The sequence below is a fragment of the Aythya ferina genome (assembly GCF_964211825.1).
Source record: "Aythya ferina genome assembly, chromosome: 4".
Lineage (NCBI taxonomy): Eukaryota > Metazoa > Chordata > Aves > Anseriformes > Anatidae > Aythya > Aythya ferina.
Genome location: NC_140300.1, coordinates 35,236,939 through 35,261,393, shown reverse-complemented (window position 1 = coordinate 35,261,393; position 24,455 = coordinate 35,236,939). Strand labels below are relative to the sequence as shown.

Here is a 24,455-nt window from a genome sequence, read left to right as displayed (position 1 = left end):
GTGTATGTATATATGTATTCTTTCTTTTAAATTCACCACAAATTTGAGATTGTTTTTTAAATGTTTTGTTAAATGATTGTTTTCTAAGTGTCTTGCCTATTTGGTAACGGCACTGTTACAGCACTTGGTGATATTTTTGCCAATTACCTTCTTTGCAATGCCAACATAAATTATTTGAAGAGGAAGGGTTCAGAGAGAGATCATGTTGCAGTTTGCAGTCTGTGACCACAATACCTTCAGCATTTGATCTCCCACTGGGATTCAGTGTGGTACCATGGCTCAGCCAGTAGGCAGAGGTTATACCTCTGTTATCTGTCAGGGCAATGATCAGGGAGCAAACAGAAGCACATTATATTGTCCAAAGGTAGTAGTGAAATGATTTTATTTCAGCAGTTATCATATGCTTTCCTGGCTTGGGGCAGAGGGGTGAGAAGTTTTCTCGCTGACTTGTCCCCTAGATTTTGGCCAAATGACACCATGATATAGCAATGTGGGCTAGACAGTAAAGGACTGGTTTCTGTGGATTCTTTGTACTGTGGGGAATAGACATGTGAAGAACCATACTGAGGGCTAGCACATGGCAAAACTTTCTCCTCTGCCATGATTGACAATACATCTAAAAACTCTCATCCAATCAGACTGACCATGAATCAAGTTTGGATTTCAGATTTCACTCAAGGTATAGCATAAATCTATCCATTTACATCAGGGGGCTTTCAAACATCTTTAACTATCTCTCTAGCAATTTTGTACATAAGCTGTTTAGCATGGAGAATATTATAAAGGTTGGCTCTCACCAAAGAAGGACCCAGGCTTGGCAGTATGGGATCCTGTGGCAATTAACATTTGCTGAAGTACACACATGAATAAAGGTACAGAATCTTCAATATGTTTGAAACCCTTTAAAAACTAGATTTATCTTCCTCTTTATATTTTATTTTCTGCATTTCTTCACTGTGGATAGAAATGATCTGGTCCCTCAAATGCTTCAAATCTATAGAAATACTAGATATTTTAGGCCTGTTCCAACAGTATCTGAGAATAAAAAATACCATTGCCAAAAGATCATGCATGCTTTTAAAAGTTGATCAAAAGTGGGAAAGAGTGCTTGATGATGTGCTGACAACCTAAATCAACATATTTTGCCTAGCAGAAGCACTCCAGTCTGAGAGCGTACATTGCTTGAAATCTGTATCTTTTGGGCAAGCTCCCTGTACCTTCCCTGGTACCAAATATGTGGTTGCTTGCATGGAACCTTTCTCTCTAATGAGACCATCTCAATATGCCTTCCATCTCTCCTGCTCAGCTGCTTTATTACTATGAAATTTACAGAAACAGTATACCTTTGAGAGCACAAACCATCTGCCACATTTAACTATTTTTGGTTACAATTAGGTGATAGCAACAGGCAGAAAAATGGGATATTTCCACCATCTTCATTTCCCTCATGAAATGGGAGAAATGAGGAACTCGTTCACCATGCATTCCTTTTTTATGGAAGCCAACAAATATTAAGTCCACAGACTAAAGAGAAACAGCAATATTGTGTATATCTTATCAGGCTTTTGGATATCTCTAATAATTTGCAACGATTCTATAAATTTTTCATATATAATCATTATTATACTTTCATTGCAGACCGTCAGCTCAGATATATATTCAATTATGGGCTTAATCCAAAACCCACTGATGCATTTGGCAAACTCATACTGATTTGAATTGATTTCAGAGGGTCTTAATGCTCTGCAATACTGTACCTAATATTAATGCCAGTTCCTTTGGCTTCTGTTAATATGTCTTGTCTACTTTATTGGTAGACAGTGCTGTCATGGACACAAAAATAAAGGAAAACTTGAGACTTTCTCAAAAGACACAAATTCATCCTCCATTTTTCTGTTTTGACTTTTAAGGTGTTATTTCTCTAGGTCAAGATCAAGTTCATTTTCTCATATTACAATAAAAAGAGAGGGAGAATATATATAAATACCTCTGTGGGCATAACTGATTTCTGGGCACAGTGTCAAGTATTTCTGGGTGATATATATAAAAGAAAGAAAAAAAAACCCACAGTGGCAGAAATCAAATAAGCATGAAATATAAAGATAAGCTTTTCTTTCTGGATAAATTATCTTATTTTATTGTTTTTGTCTCATGTGTTTTAACATGCCAGTCATTTGAGGAATCTAGTATCAGGATTTTTAATCAACATATTGTTGATATAATTAGATTAAATTATACTAAAAATATTACTGATCATTCATTTTTTGATATTGAAGACGTTTTCAGCAGTTTTCTGGGAAGGTTGAATAGCTAACTAATAATTGCTTATGTAAATAAAAGAAATACAGTTTCCTGCAGTTCTATTGAGCCTTCTGAAGTTGTCCCAGGGCCACTGTAGTTGCTCTTTTAACCACACAAGTTAATTTTATGCAGGAATTTTTGTTGATTTACCTGAGGTAGCTTATTCCATTCATTTATCTTCTTGTGTCGCTTTGGTATACCACATACAATATATATTTTCTTATCCTGCAGTATTTGATGAATTAGATATGATAAATTGATTAGATAAATTAAATTGATTAGATAAATTAAAAATAAATCAGTTCCCACTGTGCTTAATTTTCAAAATGAAGGTGAAGAAAAGTCCTTTCCTAACCACCTTATGCTAATAGTGACTTTGGGGAATCACCACAGCAGGAATTGTGAAGTTTTCATGGAAGACAACAAATCCCCTGCCAAGGGTATAGGATAAGCAAAGAACTCCTTCAAGTGAGAAGACCTTAGCAGAGATAGCAAAGATACTAGGAGTCTTTAACTAAGAGATGCTTTCTGCAGCTTCACTCTGAGATGATCATTCATTTGGGAAATGGGAAAACATACATGGGTTAGGAAAAAATAGAATTTACTCATTAGTGAAAAATGGAGTTAATTGTTTTTATTTGTTTTTCCCTGGTAGAAAAAAATATTAACCAGGAAATACTGACTCATTTGTGCAATTACATTAAGCTGGAGCTGTGAGAAAACTCAAATTCTATTTCCAACAAACTTTGACTGGCATGCTGCTGCAGGGCAGCCCTGCCTCATGGACAAGAGCACCTGTCTACACTGCACTTGTCCAGTCTTTCTTTGGGCCTGCTTCCACTACTTTTGCCCTCCCCCCCCCCCAAAAAAAAAAAAATAAATATATATATATATATACATATATATATATAAATGATACCTTTGAACATCTAGCAAATCACCTTTCAATGAGGCATCATCCAAGAAAGCTTTAGATCTGTCTCACATACCAAATATTATTGTCATATTTATATTATGTACTGCCAGCAAATCAGTGCTCTCATGTAGCTGTGACAGAGTGCAAATGCATACAGCTGCAGAAACATATGTCATCTCAGTATGGCTCCTTACCTCATGCTACTAGTACTGTAGATGTAGATTCCATTTGTTTTGAAGGTGCAACCAAACTGAAAAATGGATCTTGGGATTTATTTTAAAGATCAGGCTATAGAGAGAAATCAGGCTGCTGTCGTGCTTTAAACATTTAATTATGCCTATAGTATCTTGTGTAAGACCAGTTGTTTCACACAGGTGTAAGCTAAACTGTAGATACAGTATACATTGAAAGAACCCAATAAATATTGTTAACATAGATATTACATTGAGAATTCTTAAATATATGTGCATGAAACTTTACAAGGTTAAGCTCCCTCATAAAGATAACAATCAAGCCACAGTATTTGTCAGAGAGAAATCAATGTTTCAGTTGTTTTGCTATGTTCCTGTTTTCTGCACCTCTATCTCTAGAGTCTGAACTGCTGTTAGGCCAAACTATGGAAACTAAAAAAAAAAAAATCTCTGCTTTCCTTTACTCCACCTAACAGCTCACAGATGTGTGCTTCAATTTCAGAACATTGCCTTCTCCAGAACTTACTGAAATGAAAACCATTCTGCTTGAGGTGAGAGACTTTACAATGATTACTTCATATGATACACATCAAATCTCTTTCTCCCACACAAATTTCACTTCAAGTATATACATCCCCATGATGACTTACTACAAGTGTCATGAAATGAAAGGGGATTCAACAGGAGTCATAGGCAGCAGACCCCCTCCTCCACTTTCCTCACATTTCTTTCTTCATGCTAAGATGAAAAATGATGAAACATAAAAGCCATTAATAGTTATACTCAAAAGGCACAAAATAAATCCATATCAGAGATCAAAATCACAAAGATCAAAACAGTTTGGAGAATGGAATCATAAGATTTTTTCCCCTCCTCCAGAGCAGGTGAGCAAAATTTTGCACAAGGGAGAGAATGTAAAGTACCACCAGGCTCACCTAAATACAACCATCTTTTCTTCTTAAAATAGAAATGTAAGCATATCCCATCCTCTGGCATCCTCTCTAATTCTTGTATTTGTTGATTGCAATGGGTGTGCATATTCACCAACTATGTCTGCCACAACGGTCAAAGATACATTTAGATATAAATTGTCTACTGTGGCTGAAGACATTCTTCACTCCTTCACAAGGATCTGTCTATCTGGAGACTTAGGTAAATGGGATATAGATAGCAGATCTTCATAATTAGTGCTATAACTTCATTTTAAGAAGTTATTAAAGCCTCTAATCTGTAAACTGTTGATAATAAATATATCAATAAGGTTCAAGCTGATCCTGATCTTAACAAGCAGACCTACTCCTATCACATACTTAAAAATGAACATATGGTAAGTATGTTGAAATGTAGCAGCTTAATAAAAATGAAGTAATCTGGAATTTATTTTTTCAATCTGATTTTGTTGTTGTTGGATTTGAATTCTGCAAGTCCAGATAAGGGAGCAATTCAATTTGAGATTTGTTTCATTGGAACACAAACCTCAAGGGCTGAAGGTAAGATAAACAGCTTATGGTTTTTGGTCATCCCTACTGAGTAGTAAAATAAATAAATAAATAAAAATCTAGTTCTTGCCAGATCACTTTTTCCAGAATTCTTGGCCCTGTTTTAATTGGTTCAGTTTCTTTTTAATGTAGCATATTCAAAAGACAATAAAGAGACAACAAATCTCCTGCCTTGTTAGAAAGTCTCAAATTCAGAGGCCATTTTTATGACTGCAACACAGTGAACTGTATGTCATCAGGTTTAATTTCATTTTTCTCAATCTCTCCAGCTCAGCTTCACAAGCCAGTCTCTTCTGTCTTTTATTCTAAAGCAGAAATAGGGGGAAATATAGACAAAGGAGGAAAAAAAAAAACAAAAAACAAAAAACAACAAAGATATCCAACTATTCATCAAATAACTACATCTATGTCAAAAATTTTGTCTGCTGTAAACTTCTGTAAGATAAGGTAAATGATAGACAGTCATCAATTCTTGATCAGAAAGCATAGCAAATGAAATGTAGAAAGCTTTGGGGGAAAAAAATTGAAAAGGAAAAGAAAAAAATGTTCTGTGTTAAGGGCATTAAAAAGCTATTATTGGATATCATAACTAAACCATGTTATAATTACCAGCAGTAAAAGCCTCGAATGGCATTCTATCCTCCATGGAGAAAAGTACTCTTTCATTTTATGTTCCTTTTTCTTTTTTCTCTTTCTTTTTAAACCATGATCAAAAGCTACATTAAATAGCTGTATATCTGTCAACTTCAAACCATATCCATGAATTAAAGTGAGAGAAGAGAAGTCACTACCCCTGGGAGCTTTTCAATGAGAAAGAACAGATCAGAGAAGTAAAATGGAAATGGACTCTATACATATTTTCCAGGATTTCTGGCTTTAAATCTGCACAATAATTTAAGTTATTGAATGTGCAGAGAGTCTTAAATCATTACAGTTTACTTACGAGTGTTTTAACTAAGAATATGGAGAATACAAAACCTGCTACCTGCTATCTGCAGATCCTGATAGTTCTTGAGATGTACAAGGAAAACTGTTTCAGCATTTTACATGTTATATAAAAATCAGAAGCTTACTTTGAGCTGGCCATAAGACCAAAGCCAAGGTCACCTATCAAGAGATAATGTACTGTGAATCTTTCGGGGAGGGTACAAAAAAAAAATGTTTGAAGCCTCTGTGAACGAAGAGCTGGGCAAGCTCCCAATCAGGTGTCATTGTTCTTAAATGAATCTTTGCTTGCTTATCATAATTAATTCTTCCTGTGCAGGAAGAAAGAAAAAACATTACTTTAATTACTTCAATGGCAAGATACAAAGCTTAAGAGTGAGATTAAAGCTCTTTAAATTCTTTAAAAGTCTATAGCAGCTAGGTGTCACAGAAGGAAGGATAATTCTGGGAATTTTTGGTTTTGTTTCCATAGGTAACTCATATTTTTAATATGTACTTTCTGTGGTTTAAGAATTTTCTTTCCTAAGCCTAATTTAATTTCAGCCAAGTTGTCTGTAAAGAGCTTTCACTAGAAACCAGACAGGCCTAATGCAGATGGCATTCTGAGGAAAGGTTTCATGTCATCCCAGACACTGATCTGAAGAGTTATTGTGTTGCGCTCCCAAGAGCATTCCCCCATAACATGGTATGATGAGTGTGGGTCAGTCAGAGGGAGGAACAGTGACTGGAGCCCTTCCACAGACACAAGTGACTGAAAAGCTTTAAGATGCGATCACTGTACAGTGTCCATGTACAAGGCTACTTGACCTGGGGTACCATAACAAAATGCAAGACATCCAGACTAGACCTCACTGAAATGAAAAAGAATCTCAAAATTTATTTGGTTTCATCAAAGAGCTTTCAGAATAAGAAGTAACACTGGAAATTCTCACCTGTATGACTATTTTCTCAGAATTAACTCTTCACAGTTGGGACCAGTAAGACCATTTCCAACTGTAACTTATGCAACTCATCACAGGATAAATCTATTACTACTTTCAGAAAATGCAGCTGACATCATTGTGCATGTTTTATAAGTTTAAAGCACATATTCCACAACTTTTCATTCCTTTTCCATTGCAGATATTGCTCAGTCTGTCTACACACACCGTAACATCATAACAGAGATAACTGAGATCTTTCCCTAAACAAATCAGCTTAGTGTAGGTGGCTCTGCTGTGTTAATGCAGTACTCATCCAGACTAACATGCTAATTTGCTACTGCTGCATATGTGATCCACGCACAATTTTAAAGCAGGCTGGGTCAAAAGGATAGTGCATAAATAAGATCAAAAAATAAAAATAAAAATCAACCAAACAAAAAAGATTTACACAAAGATCTGATGCCCTCTCCTTAATCTGATGATTCCATAAATTGATGTTGTGATTCAGAAGTTTGAACCATCCGTAAGGAAATCACAGAATTTCTAGGTTGGAAGAGACCTCAAGATCATCGAGTCCAACCTCTGACCTAACGCTAACAGTCCCCACTAAACCATTTCCCTAAGATCTACATCTAAACGTCTTTTGAAGACTTCCAGGGATGGTGACTCCACCACTTCCCTGGGCAGCCTGTTCCAATGCCTCACAACCCTTTCAGTAAAGAAGTTCTTCCTAACATCTAACCTAAAACTCCCCTGGCTCAACTTAAGCCCATTCCCCCTTGTTCTTTCACCAGGCACGTGGGAGAACAGACCAACCCCCACCTCGCTACAGCCTCCCTTGAGGTTCCTATAGAGAGCGATAAGGTCGCCCCTGAGCCTCCTTTTCTCCAGGCTGAACAAGCCCAGCTCCCTCAGTCGCTCCTCGTAGGACTTGTTCTCCAGGCCCCTCACCAGCTTCGTCGCCCTTCTCTGCACCCGCTCAAGCACCTCGATGTCCTTCTTGTAGCGAGGGGCCCAAAACTGAACACAGTACTCGAGGTGCGGCCTCACCAGAGCTGAGTACAGGGGGACGATCACCTCCCTAGCCCTGCTGGTCACACTGTTTCTGATACAAGCCAGGATGCCGTTGGCCTTCTTGGCCACCTGAGCACACTGCTGGCTCATATTCAGCCGACTATCCACCATCACTCCCAGGTCCTTCTCTGCCTGGCAGCTTTCCAACCATTCCTCTCCCAGCCTGTAGCTCTGCTTGGGGTTATTGCGCCCCAGGTGCAGGACCCGGCACTTGGCCTTGTTGAACTTCATGCAGTTGACCTCAGCCCATCGGAGCAGCCTATCCAGATCCTCCTGCAGAGCCTTCCTACCTTCAAGCAGATCGACACACGCACCTAACTTGGTGTCATCTGCGAACTTACTGAGGGTGCACTCGATGCCCTCGTCCAGACCATCGATGAAGATATTAAAGAGGACCGGCCCCAGCACCGAGCCCTGGGGGATGCCACTAGTGACTGGCCTCCAACTGGACTTGGCTCCATTCACCACGACTCTTTGGGCCCGGCTATCCAGCCAGTTTCTAACCCAACGAAGCGTGTGCCAGTCCAAGCCAAGAGCAGCCAGTTTCTTGAGGAGAATGCTGTGGGAGACAGTGTCAAAAGCCTTGCTGAAGTCAAGGTAGACCACATCCACAGCCTTTCCCTCGTCCACCCAGCGCGTCACTTTGTCATAGAAGGAGATCAGGTTCGTCAAGCAAGATCTGCCTTTCATAAACCCATGCTGACTGGGCCTGATCGCCTGCTTGCCCTGCAAATGCTGCGTGATGACTCTCAGGAGGATCTGCTCCATGAGCTTCCCTGGCACTGAGGTCAAAGTGACAGGCCTGTAGTTTCCCGGGTCTGCCCTCCGGCCCTTCTTGTAGATGGGCGTCACAATTGCTAGCCGCCAGTCAACTGGGACCTCCCCCGATCGCCAGGACTGCTGATAAATGACGGACAGTGGCTTGGCCAGCTCCTCTGCCAGTTCTCTCAGTACCCTTGGGTGGATCCCATCTGGCCCCATCGACATGTGCACATCCAAATGCCGTAGCAGGTCACCAACCAGGTCTTCATTGATAGTGAGGGCCACATCCTGCTCCCCATCCCCTTCCACCAGCTCAGGGTACTGAGTATCCAGAGAACAACCGGTATTGCCGCTAAAGACTGAGGCAAAGAAGGCATTGAGCACCTCCGCCTTTTCCTCATCTCTTGTAACTAAGTTTCCCCCTGCATCCAGTAAAGGATGGAGATTCTCCTTAGTCCTCCTTTTTGTGTTGATGTATTTATAGAAACGTTTTTTGTTATCTTTAACGGCAGTAGCCAGATTGAACTCCAGATGAGCTTTGGCCTTCCTAATTTTGTCCCTGCACAGCCTCGCTACATCCTTAAAGTCCTCCCTAGTGGCCTGCCCACTTTTCCAAAGATTATAAACCCTCTTTTTTCTCCTAAGATCAAGCCACAATTCTCTGTTGAGCCACACTGGTCTTCTTCCCTGCCAGCTCGTCTTTGGGCACGTGGGGACAGACCGTTCCTGTGCCATTAAGATTTCCCTCTTGAAGAGCACCCAGCCTTCCTGGACCCCTCTGCCCTTCAGAACTGCCTCCCAAGGGACTCCACCAACTAGTGTCCTGAGCAACTCAAAGTCAGCCCTCCAAAAGTCCAATACAGCGGTTTTACTGGTCCTCTTCCCGGCCTCACCAAGAATAGTGAACTCCACCATTTCGTAGTCACTCTGCCCAAGACAGCTCCCGACAATCACATCCTCCACCAGTCCTTCTCTGTTTGTGAAGGAGGTAGCACTGAGATCTGATACTCCTCATTGATTCTAAGGACAAGTTTATTTTCCTGAGGTAAAAACTCTAAAATATATACAAGGGTTTCTTCCCACCAACAAGGATAGGAAAGGATAGGATAGGATAGGATAGGATAGGATAGGATAGGATAGGATAGGATAGGATAGGATAGGATAGGATAGGATAGGATAAAATAAAAATCTTAATTACAAATTAATTCTAAAATACCTTCCTGTTCATTATGAGATAAACTTATGGGTTAAAGCAAGAAACAGCTTTTTCAAATATTACTCTTTTATGGAAGCTAAGAATAGCTCACTGGAAATACAAATAAACAAAAAACCTGCTGGATATATGCATCTTCTAAATGGCCTTGAGTCAACTGATACATTACAATCAATGTACTTTGAAACTAGTAGTTCCCCTGAGCAACAGAATTATTTGAATTATTTTTAGTGGAGAGCTTGAGTGGCTGGAACATAGCTGCATTAAGCTGATGGAGATTTGTTTTTCATGAAACCATAAGAAGTAAAATGGGTAAATCTGGGACAGCACTAGAAGTCCACCAACAGCAGAAAACACACAAATATTATGTTGAAGAAGCATCACACAAAGAGAGCTAGCAAGCACGTGGCCAAGATTTGTGGGTTTATAAAACTTTTATAAAGAAGTTGGTCCAAAATAGACCAGCGTTAAGAAAAATTTAAAACCACTCTGGAATTTTTCATCTCTCCTCTGTCTTTAGATAATCAAACCAAACCATGCCTGCCTTAAAGTAAAATATAAAATATTGATTCATATTTCAGAAAACTCATCTCTAGACTTCTATGTATGATCTGTAGCAGATGTTGACTGTGTGATTGGCCATGCTGTTCATATTTGGTTAGAGTGAACATTCACAAAACTGTCTTTGTGTCATTGTATCAGCAATGCCAAGCACGCACATAGAATTGCATGTTTCAAGCTACTGTGACATGTAGAGAATGAGGACAGAAGGCAGAACAAGAAACACCACCAGTGACTGGGAAAGAAATCTAAGCAATTAATACATTGTTATTACTACAGAGGCCTCTCAGTCGGAAATGTCAAGTGTAATTAGATAATGACTTAGATCTCACTTTGGGTTCATATTTACCACTTTCAATGAGTCAGTAGTTCATTCAAATCCCTACCTCACACAATGAGTGCATAACTCCTCCATTTATTGTGTCTCACTTAATGACAACAAGATAAGGCTGGAAGCCTAATAAAAAGCTAAGTGCTAACAAGTGTCTCCACAGAACTGTGTCAAGAGAGAGCTAAACTATGTTTGAAACGTAAATGCCAGACCAAATATTGCTGACTTCAAAAAGTAAAATACCAGACAAGAAACCAAGTGTGCTGCTCCACAGCAACACAGTTGACTGTAAAATAGTTACAAGTTTTTCATTATCATATAGTCATCATCAAAATATGTGTCTTGGCTTGAAAAAACAACCCACCAACAAAATATATATATGCATATTAAAAAAAAAAAAAAAAAAAAAAAAAAAAAGTCCTTTCTATTCTTCTTATACAATGCTTTTGTGGTTGTGTACCTGGTTGTCAACACTTCCCTTCCTGGCTGAAAGATTATTAGAAAAACAGGGTTCTGCCAGTGCCAGTGGCTCCAAGAGCCTTATTATATCATCAAGATGATCCCAGAGAGAGCACAAAATCTCAACACTGGCTTGTGAATAAGGCTATATGGAGTCCTTTTTAGCCAGGGTACACACAAAATCTTCATCCAAATTTACCAGCAGGTGAAGCTCATGTAGCATAGAAACAGAATGAGGAAAAGATCATGAGAACTTGGCAGCTTTTATCAGAATTTCTGTTGAGAGAAGCCGAGAGGCAAAGGGAAGAAACTGGCCCCAGATTCACTCCCCGTGTCCCCTTTTTTTTCCTGGACATATATGGTTTTGCCCTTTGGAGAGTGGAAACCAAGGTCTATGAGAAGAGATGAAAAGACGGGTGAAGATGGACACTTTGGAAGTTTTTATCATGAGATAACTGAAGGTCTTGTCATCATATCTTAAGCTCATCCTTTTGGAAAAAGCTTACAATGCTTTTAGGGTTAGGTTCGGGTTTTTTTCCTTCTCACTCTTTTTTTTTTTTTCTCTCTTAGACTAAAAGCCTACAGCTGTTTTGAAGGTTGACATAGCTCTAGCATATAATTAATACCATTTCCATTTAACTTACCAGTTAAATCTTAAACAGAACGCACAAGCTGTGACATATTACTGAAAAAAAAAAAAAAAAAACGCAATGCATATTGGACAATTCACTCCATGGTGGCCTTTAATGCTGTGCCCTGTTGGTGTGGTGTCTGTGGTTACCATTTTTCATTGGAGAAACGTCAAACAGTTCACGGGCCTGGCAAACATAACTATCACAGACAATTCTGCTTCTGCTTGCTTTCATCCTGTGAAACAGTGGCATTTCCTTATGGAGTATGCATAAATTTATGGGCATATATGCAACTTACACTCAACCTATATATGTATATTTTTTATTATACCTTTTAATTTTTCATATAAATATTCATAGAGTAGATTTGTTTGCAGTCTGGTGTAATTTATCTCTACCACCTAGCTAAAAAAAACAAACAAACAAACAAACGACAACAAACAACAACAACAACAACAAAAACAGGTAAATTAGTATGCACTTCTCATTAATGAGGCTTGATAGCTAGAAGCTTCCAAAATATCTAGTTTAAATCTGCCTTGGCTATCTGCTTTACTGGAAGCCGGTTCTAACTGCAGTACTCTTCAAGGGAGAGATCTGGTGTGAACAGTAATTCACAAATGTAGGATTCGCATCTTAAAAAAACTCTTAAGTATTCATTGATTTTCATTTTTTAATTTTTTGTAATCATTTTTGTCTCTAAATTCTTTCTTTAGTGTATTAATGGAAGGCAGGCATGAAAAGGGAAACAGGCACAATAGAAGGAAAAAGTTGACTAAATATTGCAACATCTATTTTATTTTTTCCAGAACTCTAGTTAACCAGTTTAACTGTGAATCACTTTATATACCTGAATCGTAAGATAAGGTTTCTCCAGCAAAAGTCCTAGTTAGTGCATATTAGAAATACCATTTAATGTCATTAAAGTAATCAGTTCTTAGTAACAGTAACTGACAACTGGCACATCCTGCTCAACAGTGTAAGGATGAAAAATATACAAAAAATAGTCTCCACATACAGAAACTTTAGGAAGAGTACTGTCGATAGATCATTGTTTCCCACTGATATTTTTGTTTGTTTGTTTGTTTGCTTGTTTTTGTTTTTTCTTTTTCAAAACTTTTGGTGGGACTATTTAAGTGATTAGGGCTTGCCCAGAATGCAAATAGTATGGAGAAGTCCTGCTCTGAGCAAGTGTAATCACATTATACTCCCCTTATGTTCTTTCCATCAACTACCTACAATGAGTTTAGTTGGTTTTGAATTGGGATTATTAGTTTTGAAAGCCTAAAGGTATTGGTCCTGGCTGAATTTTAGACATACAGTAACATAACCTCCTCTTTCAAGAATCTAATACCACTTCTGAAATTGGCAGGTGACTTCTTTTTTTTTTTTTTTTTTTTTTTTTAACTCCAGAAGCACTACAATACCCCCTAAAATCTGATTTTATTTATTTCCTCCCAACCTTTAAAAACTACTTTTAAATCTCTTCTTTAATTTCCAAAGGTGTTCTCAGATTGACTACTATTTGTTCTATGCTATTACTCCCCTGTCCAGTAATTTTTATTATTATTCTTACTGAATCACACACAGAATCACAGAATTTTCTAGGTTGGAAGAGACCTCAAGGTCATCGAGTCCAACCTCCAACCTAACGCTAACAGCCCTCCACTAAACCATATCCCTAAGCTCTACATCTAAACGTCTTTTGAAGACTTCCAGGGATGGTGACTCCACCACTTCCCTGGGCAGCCTGTTCCAGTGCCTCACAACCCTTTCAGTGAAGAAGTTCTTCCTAACATCTAACCTAAAACTCCCCTGGCTCAACTTAAGCTCATTCCCCCTCGTCCTCTCACCAGGCACGTGGGAGAACAGGCCAACCCCCACCTCGCTACAGCCTCCCTTGAGGTACCTAAAAAGAGCGATAAGGTCACCCCTGAGCCTCCTCTTCTCCAGGCTGAACAAGCCCAGCTCCCTCAGCCGCTCCTCGTAGGACTTGTTCTCCAGGCCCCTCACCAGCTTCGTCGCCCTGAACGCCCTGAACTGGACACATTTAATCATTTTTCATGTTTATATTTTGAGAACCAGGCTTTATGTTTTTCTTTTACTGTTTATAAACTTATACAATGTTTGTTCTGCTGTACATGATCAGGTAGATAGAACAAGTTTGGTATGCTGAAAATAATATTAGGATTAGGTAATCAGGCATTTTTCAATATTGTGTTCTCTTTTTGGTGCCAATATAAATCTATGCATTTTTTCAAACATGAATATTTCTACTTTTGCAAGATTTGAGAAGTGACCTTCTTTGCCTTTTTGGTGTCACAACCAGAAAATGCCTCCCTAAACAATGCAGCCCACTTTAGAAGTTTATTGGTTTTTAGTATGGGTCCAATACTGAAAGACTGAAAGAATGACAAATATCTTTCAAAATGTTTATACAGGCCTGTTGCACAAAAAAAAGAGTTGGTATTGCTTGTTTCATTTTTAAAGTGGTATAACTCTTCAGCACCAAGTGGATATTTTTGGTTGACATTGGGTGCAAACTGGAGTAGATTTTGAAAAAAATGGTTTCCCACAAAGAAATGAGTTGAGAAAGACAGCAATTGTGAAGGCAACCTCAACAACATCTGTGAAAATCCCTGTGGGGTAGCTGGTTTTACTTGAAACAGGGAATATGTTTGTGATATGTGTTGTTTTTTTTTGTTGTTGTTCGTTTGTTTGTTTTGTTCTTTGATTGTTTGTTTTTTTCCTGTTGCAGAAAGTCTGATTGCAGTTTTTTGAATTGAGAAACTGCTTGTTACTTGATATAAATTTGTAATTTTAACACAGAATTAATGAACTATAGAAATGTTGCTTGGAAGGGATGGCTGGCCATCATCTACTAAAACCTCCTGCCATCTACTCCAACTCCTCCTAAGTACCACTAAAAGCGACTTTAAATAGAGTGAGTTGTGGCTTTGGCCAAACAAGACTTGTAAACCTCAGAGGAAGACAAGTCTACAACCTCTCTGGGCAGCCACAAGTATGGCTGCCCACCATGAGATTAAAAAAAAAAAAGGCAATAAATACCCAACAACTTAGAGAACACAGGAAATGATAAGGTTTTTGCTACTACATTGTCTCTCTATCCCCTTAACTCCTGGAAAGTGTTTTTCAACTTAAGAGCATAGCTTTACTGGTGTGCCACCATTTTGTCACCAACTAAAGAATGCAGCAGCAACTACTGTTACTACAGTTACCACCATTTTATTAGAGATCCTCATAAACTCCAGCTGCTAACCATGTGTCCCATCTTTTTATGTAAAAACTCTCATTTCAATAAATACTGAGCACATACGTACACACACTTGCAAGTCCCCAGGTTTTGTGTGTGAGTAGCACATTAACCCTCAGCACGAGATTTCAGCAAAAAGATGTGTTGAACATGTCCCTATCATCATCACTGTATCTTTTTCTTAAAATCAATCTGACCTTAAAAACTGATCAAGTTTAGATTATTTTAATTAAGCATTATCTATCATACATAATCTGTGAAGATAAGCAAGGAAACAGAGATTCCTTGCCGGACGTTAACTGGGAGTGCCACACGGCTGACACGAGCAAGTCCAGGAGGTTCATGAAGCACCTAGATGATAACTTCTTGGTACAGGTGCTAACAGAGCCAACTAGGAAAGGTGCCCTCCTAGACCTGTTGCTAGAAAACAGAGAGGGTCTGGTGGGAGATGTGATTGGTGGCCGCCTCGGTCATAGCGACCATGAAGTGGTTGAGTTCAAAATTTATGGTGACAGAAGGAAAAGTGCCACCAAAACCTCATCCCTAGATATGGGGAAAGCGGACTTCAGGCTGCTCAGGGAACTAGTCAGTAAGGTCCCCTGGGAAACTGCTCTTGAAGGCCTCGATGTCCACCAGTGCTGGTCACTCTTTAAGCGATGCCTCCTAGAAGCACAAGATAAGGCAATTCCAAAATATCGCAAGTCAGGCAGGCGGGGCAGGAGGCCGGCGTGGCTAACCAGGAATGTTCTAATGGAGATTAGGCGGAAACAGAGAGTGTTTCGCTACTGGAAGGAGGGCCAGGCGTCATGGAAAGAATACAGGGATGCTGTTCGTGTTTGTAGGGAGAAAGTTCGAGTGGCCAAAGCACAGCTAGAGTTGAAGCTGGCTGTGTCTGTGAGAGAAAATAAAAAGGGTTTTTTTAGATATGTAAATGGAAAAAGGAGAACTAAAGAATACATAGGGCCGCTCCTTGATAGGGAAGGTCTCCTCACAGACGATGACGTAGGCAAAGCAGAGACGCTTAACGCCTTCTTTGCCTCTGTCTTCAATGCCGATGATGGGCTTCGGGACCCAGGGTGCCCTGAGCTGGAGGACCGGGATGGTGGGAATGACAAACTCCCAACTGACCCTGAACGTGTGCGGGATTTGCTACTCCACCTGGATCCCTACAAGTCCATGGGTCCGGATGGGATTCATCCCCGGGTGCTGAAAGAGCTGGCGGATGTCATCGCGGAACCTCTCTCAATTATTTTTCAACGATCCTGGGAATTTGGAGAGGTCCCGGTAGACTGGAAGCTGGCAAATGTTGTGCCGATTTTCAAGAAGGGTCAGAAAGAAGACCCTAGCAATTACAGGCCTGTCAGTCTCACATCAGTGCCTGGTAAAATCATGGAGAAGTTGGTTCTCGGACTTATTGAGGCGCACCTGGGGGACAAAGCAGTCATTGGTCCCAGCCAGCATGGGTTTGTGAAGGGTAGGTCCTGCCTAACTAACCTGATTTCCTTTTATGATAAGATCACCCGTATGGTGGACCAAGGGAAACCAGCTGATGTGATTTTTTTGGACTTCAGCAAGGCTTTTGACACGGTTTCCCATAGGATCCTACTGGACAAAATGTCCACCATACAGCTAAATAAAAACATCATACGATGGGTGAGCAATTGGCTAACGGGCAGGGCCCAAAGGGTTATGGTAAATGGAGCTGCGTCAGGCTGGCGGGCGGTCACCAGTGGGGTCCCTCAAGGCTCCATTTTAGGGCCGGTACTTTTCAATATTTTTATAAACGATCTGGATGTAGGAATAGAAGGTATTTTGAGCAAGTTTGCTGATGACACCAAACTTGGAGGAGTTGTGGACTCAAATGAGGGCGTAAAGGCCTTGCAGAGGGATCTGGACAGGTTGGAGAGCTGGGCGATCACCAACCGCATGAAGTTCAATAAGAGCAAGTGCCGGGTCCTGCACCTGGGACGGGGAAACCCTGGCTGCATGTACAGACTGGGCGATGAGACGCTGGAGAGCAGCCTAGAAGAGAGGGATCTGGGGGTCGTGGTAGACAGCAAGTTGAATATGAGCCAGCAGTGTGCCCTGGCAGCCAGGAGGGCCAACCGTATCCTGGGGTGCATCAAGCACGGCATCGCTAGTAGGTCAAGGGAGGTGATTGTCCCGCTCTACTCTGCGCTGGTGCGGCCTCACCTTGAGTACTGTGTGCAGTTCTGGGCACCACAGTATAAAAAGGACATGAAACTGTTGGAAAGTGTCCAGAGGAGGGCTACGAAGATGGTGAAAGGCCTTGAGGGGAAGACGTATGAGGAACGGCTGAGGTCACTGGGCCTGTTCAGCCTGGAGAAGAGGAGGCTGAGGGGGGACCTCATCACAGTCTACAACTTCCTCGTAAGGGGTTGTCAAGAGGCAGGAGACCTTTTCTCCATTAACACCAGTGACAGGACTCGCGGGAACGGGGTTAAGCTGAGGCAGGGGAAATTTAGGCTGGACGTCAGGAAGGGGTTCTTCACAGAGAGGGTGGTTGCACACTGGAACAGGCTCCCCAGGGAAGTGGTCACTGCACCGAGCCTGTCTGAATTTAAGAAGAGATTGGACTGTGAACTTAGGCACATGGTCTGAACTTTTGGGTAGACCTGTGCGGTGTCAAAGAGTTGGACTTGATGATCCTTAAGGGTCCCTTCCAACTCAGGATATTCTATGATTCTATGATTCTATGATTTCAGACTGTATAGCAGTAATTTGAATTTATTCAAATTCAATTCAAATTCATTGCCCTGGCATGCATGGTATTTTAGGGTGGAAATTCAGAGTGAATGGACAAGAGAAAGCAGGGGGTGTTCAGAAAAGCCACCAAGCTTTTCACAGTACAGTTGTAGTGATGGATAAAACCCAGCAGACATGGCATTAAACATAATATATAGCTAGTATCACTTGTATTCACAAGCCAGCCAGAAGCTGCTATCCCCAGTAGATGCATAGTCATTTTTTCTTCTAGGTTACTTAGCTGGGATTCTGTAGGGAGACTTTGTAAGGAAATTTGGTTCCTTTACTCATTTAACTTTTTTTTTTAAATCTACCTTAAGTCCCTCTCTCAAAACAAACAAACAAACTACCAACCCTGATTTGGATACTCCCTCCCCAATAAGAATAGAGAGAGGACTTCAGAAATTACTTCATCTTGATTTTTCTCTTAATAATATGTTGTCAATTAATGTGGCATCTTAAAGGCTGAAGTATAAACAATCCACCTCAAGGAAGCTGGCAATCACTGTAGTATGAAAATCTTGATATAAGGAGTTGAATTACAGTTCAACTGACCGTCCATCATTCATAATCACCAAAATTGTTCTTTTAATACCTTTACCTTTTGTTTAAATAGGAGAGGTTATTTTAAACCTTATCCTTACATGTAGTCAATGAAGCTACACATATTAATGGACATCAAAGAAATAGAAGTGAACCACTAAGGTAGTGAGACATCTGAAAACCTCAATGAATTGAATAAATGTAGCCCCAGGCAACTTTCACGTCAAAAAAATTAGTATTTTTAGTGCCCTCAAGAAATAAGGAAGATAAAACATACAATGCAACATTTTTGTATTCTCATAAATGATAACCTGCCAGATTTCCAAGTAAGGAACAAGCGACAAGAATGATCTCGATATGATTAAACCAGGCACACTATACTAGCAAAGTTTCTAGAATAGGGGAGTTGAAAATTTATTTTTCCAATGGAACAGACAAGAAATAGAGGAAGAATGTTACAAGCATATGACAGATGACTGGACAAAGAGAATTTGTTGTTTGTCTTATGCAAAATTATTTAAAAGCAAGGGCAATATTCTTTTTGCAAGTTGCAAAGCTGGCCTTGAAAAAGGCTTAGTAAATAAAATATCACATAACTTTGTAGAAACCTGTTTAAGGATCTGTTTCCATATTACTGATATGTTGTTTATGTACAATGCAAAGACTGGGGCATTATAGTTAAATGAATACTTCAAAAGATATATTGAAATACTTCCATTATTTTCAACAGGATTTATTTAGGATAAAGTTGAGTGTTGGTTCTTACAAGGAAAATTTATTTTAAGAAGAAGAAAGATGGAGACACTCCTTTAATTAATACTACTAGAATGAACAATTCTGTCAAAATTCCACCATTCCGTGACATTTGCAGGGTTAGAAAGGACTGAAATACAATATTTTATTAGGGGAAAAACAAAGTTTTTATACAAATGACTATTTTTGCTTTTCAGCCTAAGAGCAAGGCTCCAAACAAGAACACTGGAGTTTTCTTGCAGCACAATCCTGTTACTATAGCCCCAGGGGACTGCAGTGATGCTGTAGTACCCAGGATATTTTGTAGCATTTGTGCAAAGGTGAATCCACTGTTCAATTCCTAACAAGGTTCAAGCACCCATGACAAGGGAGTGTGGTACGTGATCCCAAATGGAGTTATTGAGGGCTTGTACCAGCCACTCCTCAGCCTGGGAGTCCCGTTGTACTGTGGGGTCACCAGTCCTGCTCAATAGAGCCTAAGGGTCTAAGCAAACTTGGTTCACATATACTCTGGAGTATAAAGTCATATTTGAATGAATATCTAAGACCATTCATATCAACCAGTATAGGTGAGGTCAGTTTTGGATTATTCATAGTGAAGATCATCCATGTAAAACAACTCCTCCTACTCTGACCTGAATTATTGTTATATTCTGGAAAAGGAAGTCTATTTGCTGGCTCTTTGGCATGACAAGGTCAGAAAGTACACAGAGAATAGGTAATATCTGAATGCAATGCAAACTTTTGGCACATACATGTAAAACAGAACTAAAATAACTTAATGTGGATGCAACGTGAGGACTTCTTCTCATTATTTGCCAGAGAGATTTGTATAATAAGTGACTATGTATATGCCAAAACCATATGCATCTCTGACAGAAATCACGTTGTTTTTTGTTTGTTTTATCTGACAGATACAGCCTTCATCTTTTCTTTTTTGGTAGTGGAAAAAATTAATTTTGTCAGTATTTTTTAAATTCTGAGATGGTTCCATGTCTGTTTTTATCTTTTAAAGATAAAAGAAGACAGAATACAAATGCTGAAAAAGAAAAAATGCTGTCTTAAAAAAATAATTTAAAAAAGCAGAAGACCTCAGTAACTTCCATACCTCTTCTAATTTCTAAGACTAGTTTTTTCTCTACTTGAACTTAAATGATGAACCATGGTAAATGTCTTTGTCAAAACAGAGAACCTTAGACACCTCCTAAAATGTTAAGTGTCAATTATGTAAAGAATCTCAGTACTGAAAAATATGTAGTTCAACAAATCGTTATGGTCTTTAAATAAAAATAAAATTAAACAAACAATAAAACCATAGTTTTTGAGGACATTCTTTTCCATGGTTTTTCATTTACAATACAGTTAGACACTGAAGTATCACCGTCTTTGCTCACATTAAAGCAAACACATTTCAGCCTTGGTATATTTTTGTCTCTCTTCCTCTTGAAGACAAAAAAATTTCCACAACTTGCCTTTGAGTCTTATTTTTCTGTTGTATTAGTTTTTCATTCTTGAAACACTGTAAGCATGTGCACTGCTGAAACTTGTAACACTGGCCTCCCCTTGTAAGTCTGTGCAAGTTGTTTAGTCGTGAGATTGGACTGAGGAACACTAAGTGTAAGGGCCTCCTTTTTCTTCTGTTTTCCTGCTGTCCCCAGAAGCAGTGTCTGATTAATGAGCAGCTCTTTAGGTCTCTAGAAAGGAAATCCATCTAAAAGAGGACTTATCAGAAAATGCAGTTAGGGCTGCCACTAACCCCCAACAAGTTCTCTGAGACTTGGCTGACATCCACACATTCCAAACATCTTTAAGAAATTTGCTGCATCTTCCCCTGCAGAGGAACCACATGTTTAAGGGACCCCTCACATGAACTAGATTAAGAGAAATAATGGAGAAATTTTTATCTTATCTTTAAAAACAAACAAACAACAAACAGGAAAAGAGGTAACAAAAAAAAGCTTAGCAAACATGAAAGTTAAAAAAAATTTGGTTCAGTTGACCCTCTGTTCTAAATTAACAAGATTTCCCTCTATAGGGGTTATGCTGAGAAATAAAAGAACAATAAAGCACAACTGGACACTACCTGCAGACGTGAAGGCTCAGTAGGCAGAGAATTTTTTTTTAGCTGAATTTACCATGTATAATATCTGAGAGCCTATTAATCAAAAAATACAGTGTGTGTTTGTTGCAACCATGAAAGTTTGTGAAAGTTGTTTGCAAAGTATTAGTTGAAGTCATAGTACAATAACTTTGTCTCTCAAATATGCTCTAAGCATATTCTGGTTACAAAAACAAACCTCTCAAAACCACAGATCTTTGTGACAAATGTCATCTTGTCTCTACAGATATAATTGCTCATAAGTGCCACATTTCTATATCATCATCAATAACAGGCTAATAAATCAATAACTGTCTGCAGAACTTTGTAAGTGTGGGTTCTTATTATCTCTCACAAAATGCAGGTTTTACTCTAGATTGCTATGGTTTGATTGAAGGTTTTGGGAAGAACAGTAGGACATGTAAAACATGCAACAAAGTGTGACTTGAGAGGAAAAAAAGGACAGATTTATAAATACATGTATGTGTAATCTGCATCAGGAGAGGAAATATTTCTGTGGTGCACATCAAAGCCAGCTGCTTGCATCCTTCAAGCCTAAGAGGTCTTCTTTTTTTCCAAGTTTTTAGCTTGAAGAAAATGACCATGATATCATACCCATTATTTATTATTTCTTTAAAAAGGGACAAAAACTGGTTCCCAATTAAGTGATTTAGTACTCAAATGACAGCAAAGATTATAAATGAAGACAAAAGCACTAACCATCAGTTGTTGTTGGCTTCACTATTCCAGCTACACAGGAGTTTATCTAATGAATACAGTTCTCCTGCTCTTGGAATAACAACTTCAAAATGAGAATATTGCTCAGGGAACTTACAAGCCAGAGTTAGTGTACAAGGCAAAAGACTAACTAGAATCTAAATGAAGATGGTAATCATTAAATGATCCCTTCTTTGAAGGTTTACTTTACTTTAAGGCTTTGAAAGCCTTAGCTGGCTTAGATATTTGAGACAAACCCCTTTAGCACAAAACTATCTGGTGAGTGTGAGGAAGCTGCTGGTTTACTGTGAAGTCCCTTGAGAGAAGGTAGGACATAAAGTAAGCGTTTTTCAAATATTACTGAAGTAAGTTTCATAACAGACCTGAAGAGGTAGCAGAGTTATTGTTCCCACTTGGCAGATTTGGAACCTAAACCATTAAGCAATGAGGTCATTTCTGTGAGATCAGTCTGCAAGCAACACCCCTTGCCATCTTACCTTAGAGCCCTAGCAAACAACTTCATCCCCACAATTATTCTTTAAGGCAAGATGATATTACCCCCCACTTTACAGCCAGAGAACTGATGCCCAAAAGATTTAGCAACTTATTGGAGATTGTACAAAAAAAAATAAATCTCTGATGGGTCTGGAAACTGAAACTGGATCTTCAGAATCTCAGTCTGATGCCTTAAACACATGCCCATTCTTGTTCCTGTCCTCATGTCTGTTACTGAAACCAATTTTACCCAGTTTGACTTTAAAATCCTGACATATAGACCACAGTCTGTTCATTGCATTTGTTTTGAGCTAATGCATACTAGAAAATGTGGCTGGTCAGATAGCAGCAGCAAATGCTGTAACAGCGCACAGCACAGACACACATTACAGAAGCAGAATTTCAGCGGTATTTTGGAAAAGAAGCATGTCCCAGACCATTTGATCCCTCAACAAATGCAAAGATCATCAGGGCTGCATACAAAAGGCGCTACATACTGGTTCCCTGATAAGACATGCCTGGTTGCTGCTTAAAAGATGAAAAGGACATTTGATACCAAAGATAATCTTTTTAATGTGTCTTGTGAATGACATCCTACTTAAAAAAAAAAAAAAAAAAAAAACAGCACAAGGAAGAAAACATACTCTCTCTCTGCCATGTGAACTAAAAAGTCCTCTGGGAAGTTGCCTTCATAACCCAGTTCAACAAATGTAGAAAATCATAAAGGTATCTTAATTGAAAAAATAAGTGACTCACAGCAAGTCTGGGCTATCTCAATCCAAACAACAAAGCAGCTCAGTTTATTTAGGGAAGTCAGATTAGTGGAGAAAATAGTTATCAAACCACAAAATGACTAACCGGGGACATCCCTGCTAAGGATTTACTTTCCTAACACAATGGCCCAGATTGTTTGTTCTGGTCTTTATGCTCGTAGAGCAGTGAAAGACAGGATGCACAAAATTAGGATAAGGCACTCAAAATCCTCTTCTGTTCTGGTGCCCATCATGTCGTTCTTCACACACTGTGAGGGAGCTTACTCTATATTCCTTGGGCTGGACTGCTGCAGCTACCAAGTTGACCAAGGAGTAGAAATTTTCTGGTCATGTTACCTCTTCTGGTCACAGTGCTTGTACTGATGCAGTGATGAAAACCATCTGCTGAAGTTGTTTCCTGAGGATCAGAAAAGACCAATTCACCCATGACTGAGCTGTGGATCTGGATGTTAGTGCAACTGCTTAATACACTTCTAAAAGGGGTGAAGGGAAAAAAAAAAAAAAAAAAAAAAAAAAAAAAAAAAAAAAAAAAACCTTTGCTATCCTCCTTGAAAACTCGGATAAGTGGCTATAATCAGAAGCCTTTCTGGCTTTCCAATATATACCTTCCCGTGGTATTTTATAGACAGTGACTTCACAAACTTTCTGGAACGGGTAATAGCTATTCCTCTGGAAAAAATGCAGTCTCCAGAGGGGGTTTTCTAGAGCTCTCTCTATTCCTGTAAGAGCTGACATCTCAAATTTGGTGGCCAACATTTCTTACCAATAAATGAAATAAAACTATTTCTATGAAATTCTGTGGAATTATCATCCCTATTTACTGAAGAGTCTCAGTTACAGACTGTGAATAATAAAAGAAAATCTGGAGAAAATTATATAATGTAAATAGATTGCAATCTGTGATAAATGCACATCAAGTCATGATCTAACTATTCAATTCATCACCAGTTCGTCATGCAAAAAACAACAACAAAAAACACACAAAGACATGCTGCACTTCACAAAAAATGAGATGGAAAGCACTGGGTAGAAATATATTTATGAAACTACTACACATAATCCACGTAAATGACTAATACAAGCATACATAGAAATGAAGGTCAGAAGAGAATTGTTTCCCAGAGTAATTTATCTGACATGAACAGACCCAGTACAATAGATTACTATTCAGTGTGCTGCCTCATGCAAAATTAAACTATTTCCCAAAATATAAGAGGAAAAAAAATAAA

The 24,455-nt window shown here is 39.1% G+C and overlaps 1 long non-coding RNA gene across 6 annotated transcripts in view; it reads right to left on the bottom strand.

Annotated features, from left to right (window-relative positions):
- The window catches only part of LOC311436098, a 122,446-nt gene that overhangs the window by 22,084 nt on the left and 75,907 nt on the right, over window positions 1-24,455 (bottom strand). For 5 of the 6 annotated variants that reach the window (XR_014692591.1, XR_014692593.1, XR_014692594.1 and 2 more), the window contains one exon: window positions 23,223-23,623. The exons of the other annotated variant lie outside the window; for it this stretch is intronic. This is a non-coding gene — a long non-coding RNA (uncharacterized lncRNA). Of the gene's footprint in view, window positions 1-23,222; window positions 23,624-24,455 lie in introns of those variants that run through there. 6 annotated transcript variants of the gene reach the window in all.